This window comes from Heterodontus francisci, chromosome 1 (genome assembly GCF_036365525.1).
Source record: "Heterodontus francisci isolate sHetFra1 chromosome 1, sHetFra1.hap1, whole genome shotgun sequence".
NCBI lineage: Eukaryota > Metazoa > Chordata > Chondrichthyes > Heterodontiformes > Heterodontidae > Heterodontus > Heterodontus francisci.
Genome location: NC_090371.1, coordinates 258,609,008 through 258,621,593, shown reverse-complemented (window position 1 = coordinate 258,621,593; position 12,586 = coordinate 258,609,008). Strand labels below are relative to the sequence as shown.

The following is a 12,586-nucleotide window of genomic DNA, read 5'->3' as shown; positions in this document are numbered from 1 at the left end:
CTACATTTCAATCGACATTCCATTAGATGACATGCTCTGTAAAATTATCTTCATCTGAATTGATGCATTGAACTAATAAAGGAGCCGATTTTAGCTCGCTATAGATTTTGTAAGATGTTACACTAGGCTACCTCGAAAATGTTTTACTCAAAGGTAACAGATCTTACTGCTGTTATCTTTTATTAGAAAGAATCTATTTTTCTTGATTTTAAATTTCTGTATTTCAGTTAGTCCAGTCGCGATCTTTTTCGGTCATATTTACATGGACTGTGAGCTATTGATGAAATGGTAATGAGAATATGAATAGAGATGGAATAGAAATGGGGTTGGGGGAGTTGAAAATGTACAACGAAGATCTCCTACTCTGTTGGTTCAGATCTAAAATGGGGAATGTAAACAGTTACCACAAAATATTGCACAAAAGCTCTCAGCTGTGGGAATGTCACACCCTATTTTGCGATTACAATCTAAGACCCAAAAGTCAGTCTATACGTTGTCCTGAGGGAAGGGTACACAAACAAAATGTCAGCACCTGTCCTTCTTTATTAATAGACTGCACTGTCAAATCCTGCGACCTTCACCACCTAGAAGGACAAGGGTAAAAGGTGCACAGGAACACCATCACCTACAGTTTCCATCCAAGCATACATCGTCTCACTTTGGAAATAATTTGCCGATCCCTCATCATCACTAGATCAAAATCCGGGAAGATTTAGATTTAGAGATACAGCACTGAAACAGGCCCTTCGGCCCACCGAGTCTGTGCCGACCATTAACCACCCATTTATACTAATCCTACACTAATCCCATATTCCTACCACATCCTCACCTGTCCCTATATTCCCCTACCACCTACCTATACTAGGGGCAATTTATAATGGCCAATTTACCTATCAACCTGCAAGTCCTTTTGGCTGTGGGAGGAAACCGGAGCACCCGGAGGAAACCCACGCAGACACAGGGAGAACATGCAAACTCCACACAGGCAGTACCCAGAATTGAACCCGGGTCGCTGGAGCTGTGAGGCTGCGGTGCTAACCACTGCGCCACTGTGCCGCCCCAAGTCCCTAGCAAACAGAATGGTGGGAGTACCTTCACCACACGGACTGCAGTGGTTCAAGAAGAAGGCTCACCTGCACCTTCTGGAGGGCAAGTAGCCATGAGCAATAGATCTAAATATCACAATTTGAATTCCACTCCTATCCATTTTGTTTCAGAAAGAGATTCAGGAGAAACTTAAGATGGGACACCAGTTCACTTCAACTCTTCAATTTTTTTCCTCAGCTGTTCTTCATCTGATCCGCTAAATGCATGTTTCTGAACTTCATTCTTGTAGAAATGGAATGTTGGCATCGACGCTATTTTACAATTTTCAGCTACATCATTAGCTTCATCTACGTTCACGCTGTAGAAGATCACATCAGTAAACTTGTCTGAAAATTCCTTAAATTTTGGTCCAATCACCTTACAAGGCCCACACCAGACCGCAAAGAAATCAACTACAACTAATTTGTCTCCAGTTTCTTTCAGTTTCATCTGAAACTCTTCCCAGGAACTGATCACGTGCACAACCATTTTGTCTACTGCTTTAATTCCCCCTGCTTGTTCTTTATTGATCCACACACCAGCCTCAACAAGGCAGAGCTAATTCTTTGAAGATGTGACAAAACACATTGATGAAGGAAGAGCAGTGGATGTGGTGTATATGGATTTTAGCAAGGCGTTTGATAAGGTTCCCCATGGTAGGCTCATTCAGAAAGTGAGGAGGCATGGGATACAGGGAAAGTTGGCTGTCTGGATACAAAATTGGCTGGCCCATAGAAGACAGAGGGTGGTAGTAGATGGAAAGTATTCAGCATGGAGCTCGGTGACCAGTGGTGTTCCGCAGGGATCTGTTCTGGGACCTCTGCTCTTTGTGATTTTTATAAATGACTTGGATGAGGAAGTGGAAGGCTGGGTTAGCAAGTTTGCCGATGACACAAAGGTTGCTGGAGTTGTGGATAGTGTGGAAGGCTGTTGTAGGTTGCAACGGGACATTGACAGGATGCAGAGCTGGGCTGAGAAGTGGCAGATGGAGTTCAACCTGGAAAAGTGTGAAGTGATTCATTTTGGAAGGTCGAATTTGAATGCAGAATACAGGCTTAAAGACAGGATTCTTGGTAGTGTGGAGGAACAGAGGGATCTTGGGGTCCATGTCCATAGATCGCTCAAAGTTGCCACCCAAGTTGATAGGGTTGTTAAGAAGGCGTATGGGGTGTTGGCTTTCATTAACAAGGGGATTGAGTTTAAGAGCCGCAAGGTTATGCTGCAGCTCTGGTTCGACCACACTTGGAATATTGTGTTCAGTTCTGGTCGCCTCATTATAGGATGAATGTGGAAGCTTTAGAGAGGGTGCAGAGGAGATTTACCAGGTTGCTGCCTGGACTGGAGGACATGTCTTACGAAGAAAGATTGAGGGAGCTAGGGCTTTTCTCATTGGAGCGAAGAAGGATGAGAGGTGACTTGATAGAGGGGTACAAGATGATGAGAGGCATAGATAGAGTGGATAGCCAGAGACCTTTTCCCAGGGTGGAAAGGGCTATCACCAGGGCGCATAATTTTAAGGTGATTGGAGGAAGGTTTCGGGGAGATGTCAGAGGTAGGTTCTTTACACAGAGAGTGGTGGGTGCGTGGAATGCGCTGCCAGTGGTGGTAGTAGAAGCAGATACGTTAGGGACATTTAAGCGACTCTTGGATAGGTACATGGACGATAGTAGAATGAAGGGTAGGTAGTTAGTTTGATCTTAGAGTAGGTTAAAGGGTAGGCACAACATCGTGGGCCGAAGGGCCTGTACTGTGCTGTACTGTTCTATGTTCTATGTTCTATGTTCTAATAGATGTTGGCCTTGCCAGTTATGCCCACATCCTGTGTATGAATAAACAATATTGACTGATCTGCTGTGTATTTCCAGCATTTTCTGTTTTATTTTCATTCCTGTCTTTCTGCAATATTTTAGGAGAACAGATAAAGCATGAATAACCTATAGTGTGCATAATAAATGTAATAGTCTTGCTACAGCTGTGGTATTATTTTTTAAATGGTAATTTTAAAAAAAGTAACTTTGGGACCAATTTTCTGAATGTATGCTCCTGGCCGGCAAGGCCCTGCACCCGGAATGTGTCTTCAGAAAATCTGCTCTTATATAAGTTTTAGAAGTCTTTTATATAAGTTCTTAATGGTAGAATTGTTCAGTAATCCTACCTATATCTGCTGATGTATCTCTGCTAAGGACTGCTGCTATAAATACTCTTGGGATTTCCCTAACGGCTCAGTTGATAAATGGGGAAAATTTTGAGGTTTCCCACTCAGTAGAAACAGGGTCGTTGCCACCCAAAAAATGGTGGGGAATGGTTCTATGCCCTGGTTCCCCCATTGTTATGAACACCAAAATCTTCCCTCAGATCTACTGTTGGGTGGCCAGAGAGCCAGCCTGAGTCCAATGGTAAGCCCTTTAAAATGCAACTTGGGATTCTTTGACATACAAAGGATCCTATTTGCCATTTTGGGACAGTACTGTGCGTGTGCAGTGCACACTTTTCCCAGGTTGGCAGTCCAGTCGAAGAGGAGCTGTAACTTTGTGAGGCTTGAAGGAGCAGGGGTGTTGATCCCGGTTCCAAGAAACCAACATGAGCTGCGGCTCCACTGGGCATTCCCCCACACCTCCCTCCCCACCCCCAACAGCAGAACCCTGCCCACAGACCTATCTTGTTCTGGGCTGCCCCGGGTGGTTGCTTTCCAACTGCTGCTCACCAGTCAAATACCCATCCCTGCCTTAATAATGACTTGAGCCTCCAGCCTGGACTATTGCGCCACCAGCAGGCATACACCACCAGCTGGTCGGCCGAAATCTACCCCAATGCATGGTGGAATACTGAGCTGATGTTCCCTCATCTTTCCTGAGCTTAGCTAATTTCAGCACATGACAATGGACTCATCATCCCTGGGCTAGGGAAGAGGAAAAATTAGCCAAAGTTCCCAGCCTGGATTGTTCATTAGCTGCTAGAAAATGTGTGACCTCTGGTAAAGATCTGGAAAAACCTGGTCATGGCTTTCCTCTCAAATCTGGCTTCAAATTCCTAGACATCCCAAGACATCAAGACCACTTTTCTGTGCTGGACTACATTGGAATAAACTGTAAGAATTTGCTTCTGTCTATAATCTGTTCTTCTTTGATCTGTGAGTTGTGGAAAAGATCTGGAAAAATCTAGAGCTAGATCTTCCCTCAAACTTGGGTTCAAATTCCTAGACATCTCTCGACATCAAAAAGACACTTCTGCTCTAGACTACACTGGTTATATCATAAGGCCCAACTTCAGTCTCTGATCTGCTGCTCTCTTGCGATATTTAAAGTAACTTTGATCAGTTTACAGCCCTTACCCTACCACTGCTGTGGATTGAGAGATTCCAATCTCCTGCTGAGCCTGTGAGTGGCACTGGTATACTGGATTTTCAGCTTCAGTCTGTTCCTGGCCGGAAAATCACTTGTCTGGGCTAAAGAACAAATCTCTGCTGCTTCTGGATTTTATGCTGTCTCCAACTCCGCCGTCATCTTTCTGATCCCGCAACTGACTCTGAACACCTCCTGGATCTTCATTCCCACGAAATACCTCCATCAGTGTGTCCTCCGCTACTCTACACTCAAAAAGCTTCTGGACTTCACTCGCTACACCTGTCTCTGAATTCGGACAACAGCTGGTTGACGATCCATGTTGACTCCACCCTACCCACGTCATCATTATCCCACCACAGGACCTCTGACTTTAACCTCTGGACTCCTTCCTATAATCTCCTCGCTATTTCCCATTTACTAGCAGATTGTTATGTATCCCAATTTTTATGTAGCCAGATCTATGTAACTTGAGATCTACTTGAGTCCATTCGCGTGTGCATTTTGGCTGCTGCATCATATCCAAGCCCATAACTCTATTTCAACTTTTGCTCTTTCTTTTTCATTTCTTTTCTCTTTATCCCTCCTAGACCCCTCTCTTCTATTGTCATCCACACATACAAATTATGAGCAGGAGTAGGACATTCGGCCCCTCGAACCTGCTCTACCATTTGATAAGACCATGGCTGATCTGATTGTGGCCTCAACTCTGCTTTCCTGTCTACCCGCTATACCCTTTGACTTCCTTGTCAATCAAGAATTTATCTAACTCAGCTTTAAAAATATTCAATGACCCTGCCTCCACTGCTCTTTGGGGAAGAGAATTCCACAGCCTAAAGATCCTCTGAAAAAAAATTCTCTTCATCTCCATCTTAAATGGGAGACCCCTTATTTTTAAACTGTGTCCACTGGTTCTAGTCTCTTTCATTAGGGGAGAGGATTAGAGGATCCTTCCAGCATCCACCCTGTCAAGTCCCTTCAAGGTCTTATATGTTTCAGTAAGATCACCTCTCATTCTTCTAAACTTCCTGATCAACCTTTCCTCATAAGGTAATCCCTTCATCCCAGGCATCAGTTGAGTGAACCTTCTCTGAACTGCTTCTAATGCAATTATATCCTTTCATAAGTAAGGAAACCAAAACAGTACACAGTACTCCTGATGTGGCCCTGTACAACTGTAACAGAATTTGCCTACTTTTAGATTCCATTCCCCTTGCAATAAATGACAACATTCCATTTGCCTTCCCAATCACTTGCTGTACCTGCATAATAACTTTTTGTAATTCATGTACCAGGACACCCAGATCCCTCCGTACCACAGAATTCTGCAACCTCTCTCCATTTAAATAATATACTGCTTTTCTATTCTTCCTGCCAAAGTGGACAAGTACACGTTTTCCCACATTATATCCAACTGCCAAATTTTTGCCCACTCACTTAACTTATGTAAATCCCTTTGCAGACTCCTTATATCCTCCTCACAACTTACTCTCCTACCTATATTTGTGGCATCAGCAAACTAAGCAACCACACATTCTGTCTCTTCATCCAAGTCATTGATATAGATTGTAAATAATTATGGCCCCAGCACTGATCCCTGTGGCAATCGACTAGTTACAGTTTGCCAACCTGAAAATGTCCCATTTATCCCTACTCTCTGCTTCCTGGTAGCTAACCAATCCTCTATTCATGCTGATATGTTACAATATGTCCAACCTTTTCGAGTGAGGGGTTGCATGATAATTTTTGTCCTACATAGGGGGCCGGTGAGCAAATTTCAAAAAGGTAATGGTATTAGAAATTTATTTTACTATTAATCAAAACAACAAAAATATGTGCATTTTTGTGAACAAGCTTTAAATGAGAAGACTAATTTAAGAACTTACTTTCTCATCACTATGTTGAGCACTGATTTAGTGAGATACCTGGCATTGTTTTTGCTTTCAGAAGTAGACAATGTCTGCCCGCACGCTTGATGTGGTGATGTGGAGTATTCTGGATAAATGGCCATACGAGTATACGAATTAGGAGTAGGAGTAGATCACTCGTCCCTTCGAGCCTGCTTTGCCTTTCAATAAGTTCATGGCTGAACTGATCACTCCACATTTCCACCTCCCCCCTATAACCTACCACCCCGTTGCTTATCAAGAATCTATCTACCTCTACCTTAAAAATATTCAAGGACCCTGCATCCACCGCCTTTTGAGTAAGAGAATTCCAAAGACTCAAGACCCTCTGAAAGAAAAAAGTTCTCCTCATCTCTGTCTTAAATGGGCGACCCTTATTTTTAAATAGTGACCCCTAGTTCTAAATTCTCCCACAAGGGAAACATCCTTTCCACATCCACCCTATCAAGACCTGTCAGGATCTTATATGTTTCAGTCAAGTCACCTCTTACTCTTCTAAAATCCAGCAGATACCAGCGTAGCCTGTCCATTTAGATGTCTCTCACCATTTAGATAATATGTGTCTTTTTTATTCTCCTGCCAAAGTGGACAATTTCACATTTTCCCATATTATACTCCATTTGCCAGGTCTTTGTCCACTCACTTAACCTATCTATATCCCTTTGTAGCCTCCTTACATCCTCTTCACAAGTTACTTCCCTACCTATCTTTGTGTCTTCAGCAAATTTAGCAACCATAACTTTGGTCCCTTCATCTATTCATTTATATAAATTGTAAAAAGTTGAGGCCCCAGCACAGATCCCTGTGGCACATCACTTGTTACATCTTGCCAACCAGAAAATTACCCATTTATGCCTGCTCTCTTTTTCCTGTTAGTTAACCAATCTTCTATCCAAGCCAATATGTTACCCCCTACACCATGAGCTTTTATTTTCTGCAATAACCTTTGATGGGGCACCTTATCAAATGCCTTCTGGAAATCTAAATACAATACATCCGCCAGTTCCCCTTTATCCACTGCACATGTAACTCCCTCAAAGAACTTCAATAAATTGGTTAAACATGATTTCCCTTTCACAAAATCATGTTGACTCTGCCTGATTACCTTGCATTTTTCTAAATGCCCTGCTATAACATCTTTATAGCTTCTAACATTTTCCCTAAGACAGATGTTAAGCTAACTGGCCTGTAGTTTCCTACTTTCTGTCTCCCTCCCTTTTTGAATAAAGGAGTTACATTTGTTATTTTCCAATCTAACAGAACCTTCCCCAAATCTAGGGAATTTTGGAAAATTAAAATTAACGCATCAATAATCTCACTAGCCACTTTTAAGACCATAGGATGAAGTCCATCAGGACCCGGGGACTAGTCAGCCTGCAGCTCCAACAATCTGTTCAGTACCACTTCCCTGGTGATTGTAATTTTCTTGAGTTCCTCCCTCCCTTCCATTTCCTGACTTACAGCAAATACTGGGATGTTATTTGTATCCTCAATAGTGAAGACTGATGCAAAATATCTGTTCAATTCATCTGCCATGTCCTTATTATCCATTATTAATTCCCCAGACTCATGTTTTATAGGACCAACGCTCACTTTGTTAACTCTTTTCATTTTTAAATATCTATCGAATCTGTTAGATCTTCATCTGTTAGGAGTGATCTTGATCGAGTGCGAGGCAAAAATCGAGTGGGAAGCAGAGGGGCTGTTCCCCACACCTTCCCGCCCCCGCTGCAATTTTATGCAGGGCGGCAGCGAGAAATGGCCCGCTCGGCTCAGGCCAATCATTTATTTTGGCATTTCGGTATTTTATCCGCAGCGGGTGGACGCAAAGGCCCCAAAAATACTGCCAGGTAAAACCTGGCGGCCTTCTTGAGGCTGGGAGGTCCTCCTGATCGGGCACCCTGTGCCCCACGGAGAGCCGCCCTCGAAGCCCCAACCACCCCTACCGCTCAACACTCCCCCCAACCCAACTGAAACCCCTTACCTTGCGGAGGCCAAGACGATTGTGCCCAGCGAGGCCCCAAAAACTTACCTGGAAACCGGGGCCATCATTCACCTTGCTTGCGATGGCTGGGTGTAGTCACAGGAGTGTACCCCACTCCCAGGGCACTAGGAACTAAGAGCTGCAGGCCTGCTGATTGGCCCAGCTCATTAGGCAGAACTTCCTACCTCAAGAAGTGGAAGTCCTGCCCAAAGCCAATTAAGGGCCTGGGAAGCAAAGATTTCCAGCATGGCTCCCCAGGTCCAGTGGAGGCAGGCTCGCCCCTCAACTTTTCGGCCGGTGGGCGAGGCCTCCCATCCAACGTAAAATTCTGGGCTCTGTCTCTGTGTATGTCTCTCTCTCTGTCTCTCTGTTTTTCTGTGTGTTTTTGTCTCTCTCTGTTTCTGTCTCTCTGTCTCAGTGTGTCTCTGACTGTCGCTCTCTCTCTCGCTCTCTCTATCTCTTTATCTCTCTCTGTCTCTGTGTTTCTTTCTCTATGTCTCTCTGTCTGTCTGTGTGTGTCACCCTCTCCCCTCCCTCTGCGATTCCCACCTCCTCTCTGTGTACCCCGACCCCCACCCTCCCCCCACTCCCAGGCTTAGTTACCCCAGCACCCTACTCCTGGTTACCCCAGCATCATGCTTCCAGGTCCCAGGCCTTGGCCCTGCCACCTCCTTAGGTGGCCTTGGCAAAGATGAAGAACCTGAGGCCCATGGCCAAGCCAGGTCTGAACGCAGGCAGAGCCAGTGCTGGGTCTGAGGCCCGGGCTCAAGGTCAGAAAGGCCGCACTGGGAATGGAGTTTGGGTGGGAAGCAGCGGCAAACATGCAGCTCAGCCTGGTTGATGCCATCTTACTAAAAGAGCCAGAACATCAGGTACTGAAGAGTGTCCGCCATCTTGGTAAAGAAGGACCTGTGTAGTGAGGCATTTCCACCATGTCAGTTAAGGAGCTGCAGCCATTGTCAGTCACAGAAAGTTTTGGTGGGCCAGAAGAAGCCAAGGGCAGATTTCCAGCGGAAATTTTTCATCCTTAGCGGGCCAGATGCAAACATTTAGCAGGCTGGATTCTGACCTGTGGGCCATATTGGACAACCCTGCCTTACACCATGAGCTTCTTTCACTTCTCTACTTACCAGTACTCTGTCCTCCCAATTCTCTACCCCAACCCTTCAGTGCTCCTCAACATTCCTGCTCTCTTGCTGCTGTCCCAGGCTTGATCTCTCTTAGAAAGGCCTACAGCTTCCCTCTGCCTTTTTTGACATCCTCCAAAGGACTTATTGAGGCACTCGGTACTGGCTCATTATGAGCAGCAACCCCAACTTTTCCATCCTTCTCTTTCATTGACCTTCCCACCCAGTGTACCCTTTGGGGGCGAATCTTGACAATTGTCTTCCTGTCCAACTCACCTTTCCCACTGCTGATCCTGTGCAATCTGCCAGTGGATCAGCTCTCACTACCCCTCTATGCATCTCCCTCCAGAATATTCGCTCATTGGTGAACAAGCCTTCCATGATCTTTTTGTGGATGATTGCATCGACATCATGGCCTTAACGGAAACCTAGCTGAGAGGTGATGGTGCAGAATCACAGAATTGTTACAGTGCAGAAGGAGGCCTTTGTGTCCACACCAGCTCTCCAAATAAGTAATTCATTTAGTGCCATTCCCCCGCCTTCTCCTTGTAACCCTGAACATTCTTCCTTTTCAGGTGACAATTCCCTTTTAAATGCTTCAATTGAACCTGCCTCCACCACACTCTCAGGCAGTGCATTCCAGACCTTAACCACTCGCTGCGTGAAAAAGCTTTTCCTCATGACGTTTTTGCTTCTTTTACCAAATACTTTAAATTTGTACTCTCTCGTTCTCGTTCCTGTCATGAGTGGGAACAGTTTCTCCCTATCTATTCCGTCCAGACCCTCATGATTTTGAATACCTCTATCAAATCTCCTCTCAGCCATCTTTTCTCCAAGGTAAACAGTCCCAACTTCTCCAATCTATCTTATTAACTGAAGTTCCTCATCCCTGTAACCATTCTTGTGAGTTTTTACTGCACTCTCTTCAATGCCTTCATATCTTTCCTAAAGTGCAGCACCCAGAACTGGATGTATCTGGCTGTACCTTCCACAGCTTGAACCACCAAGACCATCACCACTAAGATCAAGACCACCCGATCAGCTGCCTCTGTCACATCCCTCCCTTCTACCAGCCCACCGGTCCAAACTTTCTCTAAAGCTCCCCGTTGCCCTAGCCCTGGACTCGCATCTTTCTCTAGTTTCTCTCCTCTCTCCCCTCATACCCTCTCCAAGCTCATCTTGTCCATGAAAGCCACTGCTCCCTGCTCATCCTGCTCCTTCAAAGCAATTCCCACTGAACTGCTGACCACCCAACTTCCCCTCCTGGTCCTCATGTTAGCCAATATTGTTAATTCTCTCTCTTCAGATGTTGTCCCTCTCTTCAAAAAAACATTCCTTGACCACACCGTCCTTGCAAACTACCACCCCTATCTCCAACCTCAATTTCCTTTCCAAAGTCCTTGAACATGTTGTTACCTTCCAAGTCCATGCCCATCTTTCCCAGAACTCCATGTTTGAACCCCTCCAATCAGGTTTCCACCCCTGCCACAGTACTGAAAAATCCCTTATCAAAGTCATAAACAACATCCTGTGTGACTGTGCCAAAGATAAACTTTCCCACCTGTCCTTCTCGACCTATCTGCAGCCTTGGACACAGTTGACCATACCATCCTCCTCCAATGCCTCTCCACTGTCGTCTGCAGGGTGGGACAGCTCTCACCTTGTTCCATTCTTATCTATCTAATCATATCCAGAGTATCACTTGCAATGGCTTCTCTTCCTGCTGATGCAGCGTTACCTCTGATGTCCCCAAGGATTTATCCTTGGCCACCTCCTATTTCTCATCTACGTGCTCCCCTTCGGCAAAATCATCCAAATGCACAGTGTCATGCTAGGCCCCCACCTGCCAAGAATAAGGCGCATTAATTTTGTCATGAACATTGATTTTAAACTGTTACTGGAGTGAAGAAAGGACTTGTTAAACAAATCAGCCGTGGCTGGAAAAAACACATTTAACAGAAGGTGATTGGAAAGACAAAGGACCATTCCCTGACACATTCAACCCACAATGGACCTTGATCACCAGGGAGTGTGTGTAAGAGGAGCATTCTAGAGACTGCTCAGGTGATACAATCCAAGACATAGTCAGACCACATGACTAACCTGCTTGGCAACCTGGGTTTTTTCTGAATTGTACAAACCGTTTGAACTGAGAAAGACTGTTTGCTCCAGGACTGAGAAGATCTCTCCTGTCTGCTCCCATCTCTTTCTCACAAGCCTCTGAATCCACTGAAGACACATAAACCCAAGACAGAACAGTCTCCTGCAGTGAACAAGGTTTAAGAAGAATACTGGGCCCCAAAGAAAAGCAAGATCTACCTACAATCAAGGACTCTACAGTGAGCTCAAAGAGCCATTACAAAAACTCTTCAGATATTGCATTAAATATCTCCACTTTATCTTTCTTCTGCTCTTTCTGTCTCTATTTGCATATGTGTATCGCATATGCATGCTAGCATGGGCATGTCATGTGTCCATAGATGTCAACTGAATTAGAGTTTAAGTTTAATAAATTTCAACTTTTCTTCTTTAAACCTAAGAAATCCCGTTTGTGCTGGTTTCTTTGCCTTATAATTGGAAAGCGGGGGAGCTAAAAATACAATGTTTAAAAATAAAACCCTGTTACAGTAAGACCAGGTGAAGGCTGAAAGGGAACCCTAGACCTTTTTCTCACCTGGTTGTAACAAACAGCATTAGTTTTCACATATACAGTGACGACACCCAGCTCACCACAACCTCTCTCTACTCCTCCACTATTGCTAAATTATCAGACTGCTTATTCAAAATCCAGTAGCAGATGAGCTGAAATTTCCTCCAATTAAATATTGGGAAGACTGAAGCCATTATTTTTGTTTCCCGCTCCAAACTCCATTCCCTAGCTATCGGCTCCATCCATCTCCCTGGCAACAGTCTGAGATTAAGCCAGTCTGTTCGCAACCTTGGTGTCATATTTAACCCTGACATGAGCTTCCAGCCATATATTTGTGTCATCATTAAGAAAGCTTATTTCCACCTCTATAACATCACCCGACATCGCCTCGACTTAGCTCATCTGCTGCTGAAACTCTCATACATGCATTCGTTACTGCTAGACTTGACTATTCCAATGCACTCCTGGCTGGTCTCCCAAGCTACCTGCCA

At 44.7% G+C, this 12,586-nt stretch overlaps 1 pseudogene; it reads right to left on the bottom strand.

Annotated features, from left to right (window-relative positions):
• Positions 1–1,180: 1,180 nt before the first annotated feature.
• Positions 1,181–1,575, bottom strand: LOC137358859 (thioredoxin pseudogene; annotated as a pseudogene).
• Between the last annotated feature and the right edge of the window lie 11,011 nt (positions 1,576–12,586).